The sequence below is a fragment of the Amblyomma americanum genome, chromosome 2 (genome assembly GCF_052857255.1).
Source record: "Amblyomma americanum isolate KBUSLIRL-KWMA chromosome 2, ASM5285725v1, whole genome shotgun sequence".
NCBI lineage: Eukaryota > Metazoa > Arthropoda > Arachnida > Ixodida > Ixodidae > Amblyomma > Amblyomma americanum.
The window spans coordinates 182,892,552-182,905,279 of record NC_135498.1 but is presented as its reverse complement, the minus strand read 5'-3'; positions in this window follow the sequence as shown (position 1 = coordinate 182,905,279).

Genomic DNA, 12,728 nt, shown 5'->3' with positions numbered 1-12,728 from the left:
AAAAAAATCCCATGTGGTCGAACTTATCCGCCGCCCTCCCTTACGGTGGAAGTTCGCTAACAACACAAGTATCATTTCAATTGTGTGGTCGCTATAGATGTCGCTCGTTAGCCAGCCTGTTTCGCTTAGACGTAAATGCCTGGACAAAAACTGCGTTTCCTAAGACGCCATTACAATCAAGTACCGTTGACAGAGGAAGTTAGGCTGCCACTGAGGGAGTGCCAGTTAGGTTGGCACTCATTCTGAACGTCACTTTGGCCTGTGAGCAAGCGACGTTGAACAGGCAACGAAAGTCGACGGCGTAGGTACCGGCAAGGTCATAGGACGCCATCGGGATAAGTAACTGTCTATCTCGACCAACCACTGCAGCAATGACTAGGTACTTGATACATATCGTATTAACGCCGGCGAGATCAGTCCTGGACAGAGTAAAACCGGCTGTGGGTGATAATAATCCCATCATCGAGATTTAACTCTTGGAAGGTAGAGGACCGCAATGTTGTAGAGAGTAGATACTAGGCTTCCCTCTCTTACCATCCAGCTCAAGAATCAGCGAACCTGTGGAAAAACCTAATGAGGCAAGGCCTAATCAATGTAGTCAATACAAAAATAGACAGACTAACAAAATGTTTAATAGCGTGCAAAACAAGTGTTTATCTCCTACATGCAAATCTTAGACCGTCCGCGGGCTGTCCGACGCCGTCTCTTTGTTGCGAAGTTCTTTGAAGGCTTTGTTTTGCGGCATCTGGAAGCCGAGCGCCACGTTCACTGTTTAGTGTATACGTTTCCTTGATGTTATAAGTTAAAATAAACAGTTTCTCAACACACGCCACACTGCACTTTTCACCTACGTGCGCAAACCGCAATTACAGGTGCAGTCTTCAACTTAACCAGCATTAAGCGTGCATTCCTAAAGATTCAGACATTTCCTTCTGAGTTTGCAGTGTTAATGACGTGCTACAACAGTATTATACGTTGTTCCTGGTTTGCTGCGGTCTTAGTGATGCTTGTAACCACGAAACTCAACCGCTTGATAGGTGAGCCTTCCCTTTCCTCCCTTTTCTGGCTGCAAGGCCACTCCAGAATACTTTATTGCTCCGAGTACTCTCCATAAGTCCCTAGGTAAACTAAAAAATCCAGCCGCTTGAAGCCTTCTGGCCACAGCGTTTATGATACACTGAAACCTTCCGTGAGCGGAGCGAAGTCTAGATTGTATCGAGGGAAGATATAGAAGCTGTCAGGCATGATGGAAGCAGACTTCCCTCGACACCTTTTGTTCACTCCAATCTATCAATGTACAGGTGTTCCAGTTTTAAAGGCTACGCATTATGCGACGTCTCCTAATAATTGCTCGTTAGGTACGAGCAAAAAGTGCGCTTTATTCATTGTTCAAGACAATTTTCCTCACGACAGGTGATATCCCTGTTCAGCTTTTTATATGCTTCGCGTCCTAGCATTAAAACATGGTAGCGGCTTTGCAAATGAACTTAAGCAACATCACAATTCGTTCCTGTGTCCAAACTGACACGCCAATTTCATCTTAGATTTCATCTCCGAAAGGTGTCAAAATTTAACATGGTCTACTCATATTGACTACATAATTAATAACGCTAACCGCATGCTAGGATACTTACGTCGCAATTTCTCTGCCGCTCCCTCATACCTTATGCGTTTACTCTATAAAACACTGACACGTCCTAAACTATAATACGCAGCATCAACAAGGGACTCTATGCATGAAAACCTCGTATATTCATTCGAACTTATTCAACATAATTCCGTTCGCTTCATTCTTTCAAATTACGACCCTACGGCAAGAATCACAGCCATGAAATCTAACGTCTCACTCCCACCATTACAATCTCGCTGCGAAATTGGTCGCCTAGCACTATTTCACAATCTATATCTCACGTTGCGCTTCACGACTATTTCATGTCACCCCCTGAATACACTTCACGTCGCATCGATCACTGCCACAAGTTTGGCAGTTTTGGAAACAGTTAGCAAGGGAATCTGCCTGTAGCTGTTATATTATTGTGGAGGTATTCGCAAACTTGATGCAATGCAAAACCGCTGACGCTTGCGCCGAAAGAGAGGAGAAGGACCGACAAAGTGAGACCCAACTTTGTAATGGGAACTAGTAGATGTGCTCTCCTCTCATGTGCAAACCTCCGGCAAGAGAGTAGGAAATGCTCCAATGTCTCAACTTCACAACAAGCCACACAAAGGTTTGTGGGACTGAACACGCATCTACATAAGATTTCAACGGGGAATCCTGCACCACATGAGTGTCATCGCTACCTCACACTGCCGGGTTTTACAGGCACGAGCCTTCCATGGGTACATGAGATGTTGTTAGTCCACAGTAGAAAGTAAAGGATCGTTGCACGTGGCGGTTATGAACTGAGAACGCTGAAATCGAGTCACACCGAAAATAACAAGATCAGGGACGCTAAAGGCGACAGGTGCATATAGAGCTGATTTTTTAAAACGTCGGCTGCTATACTTTGTAAAATACCGCAGTGGCCTGGTATCCAAATGAAGCGCACCTCTTTCACCCATCCAGGAATAAGAAAAAAAACTTTACTGAGCGTATCAAAAACGAGTTCCGCGTGGGCTCCAGCGCCAACAAAAGAGAGACAATCTGAGAGGAATATCACCTGAGAAACAGTTGTTGGAATTTTATAAGCGGCCAGCTCAAGAGCCATAAACTCTGCTAGAAATATGGTTGTGCAATCCGGGACTCTAAGCGAAAAGCTTCACGAGAACGGCACTGCAAAAACACCAACTGCTTCTTTCCGGACAGCCCCAGACGCATCAGTAGTAATCAGAGTATGTTGCGGGAAATGGGCAAGGTGATCAAAGAGGCGACCAGTTTGTGCTGCAGGCAGGTGGTTCGTATTAGGTGAGAAAATATAATCAAAATCAATATCCACAGGGGACGCTGCCCAACCAACTCTGCATACAAAATCGAGATCCACACCAATGTTGGATAAAAGGTTCTGAGTAAAAACAACTTGAGGGCGGTGGAGCCTTGGCCAGTGACGAGTGAGAAAGAGGGCAGGGTGCGAGACGAAAATAGGTGTAGCTACTCCAGGAGCCGAGTCAAATGCCCGCAAAAAAGTCCTGACACTTAAAAGGTGAAAACGGGAGTTAAAGTCGGCAATACGAGTCTCCAGGTACAGAACTGTGGTGGAAACTGATTGAGGGAGGCCTAGGCAGATGCGCAATGCGCGACTTTCTAACAGCAGCAACGGATGAAGCTGATATTTAGGGGAGCCAGAAATAGTATGCAGCCAAATTCCAAAATAGGTCTGACATAGGCTTTGTAGAGAAGTACAAGCGTGTCCCGGCGCATGCCAAATTTCCTATTACTTGTTCGTAGTAGCCTACCTAGGGCACGCTCGCCTTTCTCAACATTAGTCTTGATGTGGGGTGGCCAATACATACTGGCACCAATCTCTTTCCCAGCACACCAATCCTTTTGTTCGGAGATTTCAACTTTTCAGCAATAACGTGGTCGGACATAGCTTTAACAATGTCGAAAAAAAACACCGAAAGTGAATTTCTTAATACGTGCCTTACGTTTGGCTTGTCACAGCTTATCTCCATCCCAACAAGGCATAATAATCAGTCTTCCAGTCTGCTTGATCTTTTGTTCACCACACATCCTGATAACCTTTCTGAGCTAACTTTTTCGCCCGAACTCAGCGATAATGCCGTAATTCACGCTACTTATCAATCTCGTATAGCGTACAAGAAAAAAGTAAAGAACACAATAACCCTCTACGACAGAGGTGATTACATCGCTTTCAATGAAAAGTTAACTCAGTTTAGTTTCTCTTTTCTTGATACGTTCTCGTGTCGTTCAGTTGAAGATAACTGGCTAATATTTAAATAGAAAATGAAGGAATTAATCAAAGCCCATATTCCCAAAATTACCGTAACCGAACGACCGTCTTCCCCCTGGTTCAATAACACGTTAAAGGGCCTTAACAACAAAATGAAACGACTCTATCGCATCGCCAAAGAAAGTAACACTTCACACGCATGGGAAAAGTGCCGCAGCGTTGATAAAATGTTCCAGTCTCTAGCTGGAAAAACTAAGCGATCTTTCTTTTCTACCTCGCTTCCTGATAAGCTGCGTACTAACTCCCGTCAATTTTGGAATGTTATAAAACCAAGCCCGAAGAAAGCCATAAGATTACTTGACTAAAACGACCTTCCCATTCCTGATACCGAAGTTGCAACCACTCTTAACTCCGCGTTTCGTTCAGTTTTCACCAAAGAACCCGAAAGCAATCTCTCTTGTTTTCTTAACCTTCAACATCCTTGCATGCCAGACATCACTTTTGAACATCACGGCATTTACAAATTAATCGAATCACTGAAGCTCATCTGCTGGAGTTGACGACATCAACGCCAAAGTACTCAAAAATACCAAATTAATTACCAGTGTCATCCTGTCGTACATTTTTCAACAGTCTCTTTCGCCTGTAGTGGTGCCGCTGGATTGGAACACAGGTAAGGTCATTCCAGTTCCTAAAAAGAATCATCACCATCATGTCTTGACTACCGGCCAATTTCCATTACTAGCGTTTGTTCTATGTTGATAGAGCATATCATTTTTAGCAAAATCGTGAATTTTCTTATTTGTAACAACTTTTTTCATTCCAGTCATCATGGCTTCCTTAAGAATTTATCCTGCGATACAAAACTTGCATTATTCATCAATGACATCAGCTCCCACCTAGACTTCAACATACCTGTAGATTCACTGTTTCTAGTTTCGAAAAAGCATTTGACAAGGTTCCTCATAATCGACTTTTCTTGAAACTTTCACGCCTAAATCTTCATCCCTAGTCTATAACTGGTTAAGTAGTTTTTTTAATCCGGCCGTCATCAGTTCGTTTTCTCAAATAATGATTCCTCTTCGCTGCCTCCTGTGATTTCTGGTGTGCCTCAGGGTTCCGTTCTCGGCCCACTGCTCTTCTTAATCTACATGAGTGACCTCCCAAACGATATATCTTCTAACATCCGTCTGTTTGCTGATGATTGTGTTATATACCGATCGATTTACGATTGTTCAAATGCCCTCATTCTTCAACGCGACTTACAAACAGTAGAAAAATGGTGTAAAACTTGGTTAATGTATTTAAATGTCGGCAAAACATCATTAATTACTTTTAACCGCCGCCGCTCTCACGTAGTGCCCACGTATTTTTTGGTAGCACAGCAATATTCTCTGTGACATCTTATAAATATCCAGGTCTTATTTTAACACAGAATCTTTCATGGTCCTCTCACATAGCGAAAATATCTATTGAGGCTAACTGCACTTTTGGCTTTCCAAGGCATAATCTTAAATTCTGCTCCCCTTCTCTAAAAACCTTTGCTTGCAAAACTCTTATAAGGCCCAAGCTAGAATATGCATTCTCAGTTTGGGACCCTCATCAGACTAATCTTTCTAACTCCATTGAATCTATCCAAAACAGGGCAGCTTGGTTTATTTTTAATGACTATTCTTCATATACTAGTGTCACAGCTCTAAAATCTAATGCAAATTTTCGCAATCTAGAAACTCGACGTAAAATAGCCAGGCTCGTTCTCTACTATAAGTTCTATCATTTTCCAATTGATAACAGCGTAATATCTCCTGCTCACCGCCATTCATCCCGGACCAGTCATTCCAAGTCTGTATACCCGCCGCACGCGTACACGTCATCGCACCTTCACTCGTTTTTTCCACAAACAGCGAAAGACTGGAATGATCTGCCTGAAGAAGCGGTTCACCGCTCCAGGTCGACAAATTTCAGGACAGCCATTGCAAATTTTCTTTTGTGATGCCACCCACGCTCTAAATCGTCTGTGAAGCCGCCCACCCCTCATGTAAAACCCCTTTCCAAGGGGCATTTGAGGACTAAATAAATAAATAAATAAATGACGCCTAGATACCTAAACGATTTCACCTGAGCTATGCTGTGCGAGCGATAGCGTAGCATTATATATAAACGCATGTTGGTTTTAAAATATAGCACGCTGCTTTTGTGCACATTTTATACCAAATTTAATGTATCCCGGGAAACCTCGGGCGCATTGAGGTAATCCTGGAGAGAACGATATAGGGCATGAATGTGCGCTGCAGAAGCAAAGAAGGCTATGTCATCTGCATAAACATATACTGTAACATCAGGGTGCACTGGAATGTGGCGCATCACCAGATTGAATAGAAGTGGCGAAAGTACAGAACCTTGTGGCACGCCTCTGGTCTGGGCATAGGTGTCTGAGGTGAAGGAACCGTCAGAGCAAAAGAACAGCAGTGCTGTTAAAAATTCGCGGATCCTTGCATGAATGTAGTACGGCAGGTGTAATAATGCCAATTTAGAGAGAAGGATTGAATATTCAACAATGTCTTACGCTTTAGCAATGTCAAGTGCCACTAATGCTGATACTTCATTCTTGCGCATAGCAAGGCGGACTTTTCTCTCTAAATCGACATGGGCAGACCAAATTGAGCGTCCGTGGCGAAAGCCAACCTCGGCAGAGCTCAATGCGTTGACTTCTGAAACATGCGCTGATAGGGGCAGTGCCCAGTTCTTTCTATGAGCCTTACCAAATTGGATGTTACAGCTATCGGCCGAATGTTATCAATAGGGAAGCATTTCTTTGTATATTTTAGAGCAATGCTATTTCCCCCCCTTTACAGAAATGCGGCAACCATGCAGTTTCTAATGCTGCATTGACTAGATCGAGGAGGCCCTGAGTGAAGTCTTGCGCTAAGATTTTCAACATACCAACCGTAACACCATCCCAACCCGGATTGCATTAAAGAAACTGCAGTTGTTAACTCTGATTTGTCAACCACAATATAGTCTGATCAGGGGTACAAGCCAAACACAGGGACTATACGCTGCTCCTGAAAACGTTAAGCAAGCCCTTGAGCAATACGCTCTAACTCATCTTTCATCTCATGTGGAGAGAGCGCCACCGAGCTGGTTAGCTGCATGGCTGAGGAGTTCATATTCCGTTCCATAAAACGATACAAAGCCTTCCTATTTTTGGGGTTTGAAAAATGTGTTCAAATTTTGATTGTAGTCATCCTTTGCCTTTACAATGGTTCATTTAAACGAGGCCCAGAAAAATTTGTAGTTGATCGAATTTGCCGGGCTCTGATTATGCGAAAGGGTTCTTCACGCAGCTTTCCTACGAAGGAAAGCTGTCTCACACACTTTATTCGACCATGGGGATGGTGATTTATTGCAAATAGCAGAACGCACAGTGAACTGGGAGCTCTCCGTAGCCTTCAAAACTAAAGAAAACACTCGCTGAGCCCTGTCGGTCATACGTGAACAAGGATCAGATGTAAGGGAGGCGCGCAAAGATGATTTATAGGCTTCAAAATTAACTAAATTACGGGCAGAACCATGACCTCGGAGGGGCTCACCAATATGATGAAAGTAATCGGCAGGCGGTAACTAGATGTGCCACAGTCAATTGTGGACCATGCCCCTATACCTACTTCTCTTGCTGCCAAGGAAAAATCGAGAACTGAGCGCGAGTGTCTGCGAAAGATGGTTATGGCTCGAGAATTGCAGCACCGCACATCATTTTCTGACATCCATGCCCTTAACATATGTCCATGTGAATCAGTATAGGAATTCAGAGGACGTGATGCGAGTTATGATTAGCCTCCTAGAGTTCGCAAGTAAGGTGGCTTGGTAGTCCGTTCTGCATACTCCGTTTGGAAAATAGACGTTTGCGACTGCGACAGCAGTGCAGTGCGGCAAAGTGATATCTATAGGTAGAAGCTCGCAATCAGAATTCATTGATTTTTTAGTTAGCAATGCCCGCTGACACAATTTTGACGAAATTAGGGTCACCTACCCGCCGCCCCTACCATTTGTGCGAAAAACACAAAACCTGTTTAAAGAAAATAACATAACAGCGGAGAGCCAAATTTCTTTCAAGAGCACACTATCTGGGTTATGAGAAGATAGAATTTTTAAATCAGGAAGAGAAGATGCAATAGAGCGGCAATTATATTGAAGAACCTTTACAACCGCCATGATGCCTATTCTAAAATAGAGGCTGAAACAGCCTCTTGTAGAATATCTGATTTGGGAGACACTCTAGAAGGCCCTTTTTTGGTATTGAGCTGGGGAACAAAAGACTTAGAAGGGGAGGTTGAAGCACGGCGCTTCTGCGTAGCACAAGCCATTTCTACATCATTAGTGCAAACAGTGTTGCGAGAAAGACTTACAGGGACGCTGTCGAGAGGCGGTACGTGAGACGGCACCTTGGGTGATGACGTGGGAAAGAAACTTTGAGCACACGCTTGCTGAAATGTTGCTGCGGGTGGAACTGCAAGCTACGGTTGAGAAATTGCCTGATTTGCAATAATATAAGACAACGCCTGTGTGAAGCTGCTGAGCATGCGCTCGAGCAAAACTGAGAGTGCTTTTTCGACATTTGACACTATTGAGGCAGACAAAGTGGCCTCGAGGTCAGGAGTAGAGGAACGCACAAGGATGGCAAATGAATGTTTTTTGCGGTTAAGGAGTGCACAAGCGTCTTCCCGTGACAAGCGACTCTGCTCAATTAATTTCAATAGACTTTGCTCCTGTGGCGGACTTTCACATGTGGCATCATCGCCGCTGTGACTGTTACGGCACCGACCAGAGCTTGGCTGTTCAGCGGTGCAGGTGTCGGAAGAGTGACCTTCACCACACACCCGGCATCTGGTCGCCGACTTACAGGCTTTACCACTATGTCCACCAGTTGGTACATTGCAGGGGTCGAGGATGCAGCGGGTGCACGCGGTAGACAACTGGCCAAATTTTTCACTCCTAGGGGCATGCTTCACCAGAAAAAGGTGTTATGACTGACTCTGTTGCAACACGTACTCCAGCCATCTCGCGAGAGCAGCGGTATACAGAAATAATTCCCGCCGCGGCTTCTTGCAACTCGTCCAAAATTTCTTGAAGATGACGGGTCCACTCCAAGTACAATGCCCTTAGTGCACGCAAGCTGCTCAGGAACGATGGTTTTAACCGGCAGAGAAGCGAAGGTATTACACCGGAGCAGATCCGACACGCACTCAATGTTTGCCGACTTACAAACAATGCCACGCCTTCCAAAAGGTCGCACTTCAGAGAGGTCGAGATAGTGACTGGTTAGATTTATCAGTTGTTCCTGTATTGTTTTAGGATTCATCACTTTGAGAATTCCATCTCCAATCGGTACAAGTGCCTCGGGAATTGAATCGACACCATTTTTTAGAAAAGAATTCAACAGCAAGCTTTCGGTCGGCAGGCTGGCGAACCAGCTGCCGAGCCTCCTCCTGGGGAGGTGAAAGACATGCCTACACACAGGGCGCCGGCAACCTTGCATAACCCTAGTCAGCAGTGCTACACTGAACCCTGGCAAAAACCCCACGAACGTGGAACGGCCTCCCCAAAGGAAACGCCCGGCACCACCAGGAAACGAAGCAGGACGAAGCAGCAGTGGCAGCGAGGTTGGTATTGAACGTCTTCCTCTTTTTCTTCCCACTAACACCACATTATAACTATACACCACGTTGAATTTACACTTCTCCTCTTCTTCGAATGCGACCCCGTGCGTCTTCTCCAGCCGCAGTGAGGCGCTGGCTCCGTACAAAGATAGGAGTAGGGGGTAACACACACTATGTACAAATATAGGATAGGAAAAAAATGTGGGGGGCTGCGCCGCGTATGATAGGAGTACAGGTTTCTATGGCAGATGCCGCGGCTAGCAACATCTTTTCCATCCATTGTTATTTTAATAATCAATAGCCACTAACTAACTAAATAACTGACTAACTAAAAACAAAACAAAGGTGTCTAAACCACCCGAGGCTCGCAGCGACTAAAATGCCCAACAATTCCTATGTTTCGAGACTTTCTTCGACTATAAGTCTTCGTGTATTTCAAGAAGGAGATTTCCGACTGCCATTTTATCGCTTCAAAGCAAGCACCTCCTGTGTCTATAAAGCATTGATGTACTGCAAATAAGCTTATGGGTTTATGAGGGTTTAACATCTAAGAGCGACTCAGGCCATGAGGGACGCCCTAGTGGAAGGCTCCGGAAATTTCGACCACTTAAGATTCCTTATTTTGCACTGACATCGCTCAGTACACCGGCCATTATAATTTCGCCTCCATCGAAATTCGATCGCCGCGGTTGGGATCGAACCCGAGTTTTTGGAGTTAGCAACCGAGCTCGATAACCACTCAGCCACCGACGGACGGGTAAATGATGCTCGGCATATTCTATAACAATCTTGTAATCGAACTCAAATTCACTAAAAAATATTTGATTTTGATCAGTGAAATCTCCTAGAAGATTTATAGGGTTTTTTATTGAAACAATAAACCATAATGCTCCATCGGTGTACACATTTTTACGAACGTGATCAGGTATATTAAAAGCAGGGGAGGCAGTCAATAATGTTACCAGTTGTTTTGGCGATAGCACACGCCACCCGCCACGCATCGCAACGGCGAGATTTGAAACGAACATGAAAATAAGTCCTAGCCACTCCACTTGTACGATCGCTTAACATACATAAAGCGAACAAGTATTGTTTAAGAAAAAAGAACATGAGCGCGTCAACGTGTAAAAAGAGAAAAAAGAAAAAAAATTAAAGGGACACATAAGCTCCACCTTAAGGATGTGACGAGCGGGTTAATTCCTATATATATCGAAGGTCATTCTCTTCTTTACAATAATAGAACCCTAGGAGTCAATAATAGATCGCTGGGATTCCTGGGGGCCTCTTACCCATCCTGGTGCAGTGTGGTGCTGCGGTTAAGCGATGGGCGACGGTCCTGCGATGGGAGGTGCTCCCAGCGGTAGGCCTTGTGCGACCCAATGCTCTTCCCGAGTGACCAATTGTTAATTTAACTGCCACCTGCCATGAAAAGCAGTTTGCTCACTATCCGGAGGACAGAGGTTGTGATGAAGATGTAAGGTCATGTGCCCTAGGTACCCCACCTGTCTCATAGGTTGATCTCTGCGGACCACTTCCCAAAACCATGCAAACCAGCAGAAACAAATAAAAACAAGAAATCAAGACAGGAAAATAAAATAAAAAAGCACTTAAAACTAAACAGTAGCGGAAAGAAATGCGTAAATAGTTGCAGAAATAATTGCAGAATGAATTACAGAAATCAGTGTGCAAAAAATGCAGAAAGGAATGTCTAAAGAACTGCAGAAAGCATTGCAAAAAGGCTTGCAGAAAAGCAGCTTTCGCTCTGCGTTAAGGTTCTGCAGAATTGTGATGACCCTACGTCAATTTTTTATATTGGTGTGTGTGGACAGCATGAGCATAAAGAGCAGTATTGTATGTTTATTGTTGATACATTCTGGAGCATGCTTGAATTCCTGAGGAGAGAGAAATTTTAAAATGCAGACGAAAAATGCGAATGCAAAGCTCGCACCAAATACTGCACATTTCATACATTGTTTTATTTTGCTTCCACAAACAAGGCAATTAACACAATAGCTGCAAGAAAAAATGGAGATGAAAGTCGCCTCAAAAGCTACCATTAGTCTGATCAGCAATTTTGTCTCAAAGGCTGCAGCAGCGTGGAGAAATGCTTTGCAGTAATACGTAACCAAACAAATGCCCCGAAAGCACTCTAGAAATATATAACAGATTAGAAGAACAGAAGCTATAAAATGCAAAGAAAATCCTTTGTCAGCTTGTCGCGGGGCCAAATAGAACTGAGCATTGTCGTGAGTCCGAGAAGCATAAATATTTTTGCCGAAGAATGAGAACATCAATATTTCACGTGGTTATATGGATAGAAAAATGATGTCAGTAACGTTAAGCGACCGGAAGCGGGCAGAGTGGGTAAGGTACAAACGCGACTTAATGGCATCCTAGTCGATATCAAGAGGAAGAAACCGGCTTCGACAGGGCATGTACTATGAAGGCACGATAACCGCAGGCAATTAAGGGTGTCGGAGTGAATTCCAAGAGAAGTCAAGCGTAGCAGGGGCGGAAGAAAGTTAGGTGGATGGATAAGATTAAGAAATTTGCGGCGATACGGTAGTCGCACCTGGCAAATGACAGGGTTAATTGCAGAGACTTGGGAGAGGCTTTTCTTCTGCAGTGGACGTAGTCAGGCTGATGATGATGGTGGTGATTAATTCGGCGTGGCAACTGGTCGCACTAGATTTCCTGGTCATTGCTAGTACTCAGATGAGGCACGCATATAGGCAGCCATGCGTACGGTAAGTGAGCTAAAATGAGAGACATTATCTTTTTGTCTTTCTTGAACATTTAAACCAAATCGCAGTTTAATATAGCACGCACTTTTAGCGATTCCGAAGCTCACAGAAGAGGGGAGCAAACGAATCATCTTAATGCTTATTAGATATGACAAGATTATGTTTCTGAAAACAAGTCTTTTTAAATATTTTTATTTGGTTCCGTCCTCCATGTAAGCGAGCAGTAATTTGGATGTCCGAGAAAAGTGAAATATATATTAGTAGTTTAACAGAACTGCGCCATACCATGATTCATGTTCATGCCCAAACGTTTCAATGTTCGTACGACTTAAGTTTTAGAGGCATTAAGTAATGCGGAAGGGATGGCTAGTTGGTTGGATGATATAATATATCGTATTTATTCGTGTAGTGAGCACGCTTCAAAATGCACGGACCCACTGCTTCGGCTGCTAGAAAGTATAAATTCTGCTCCC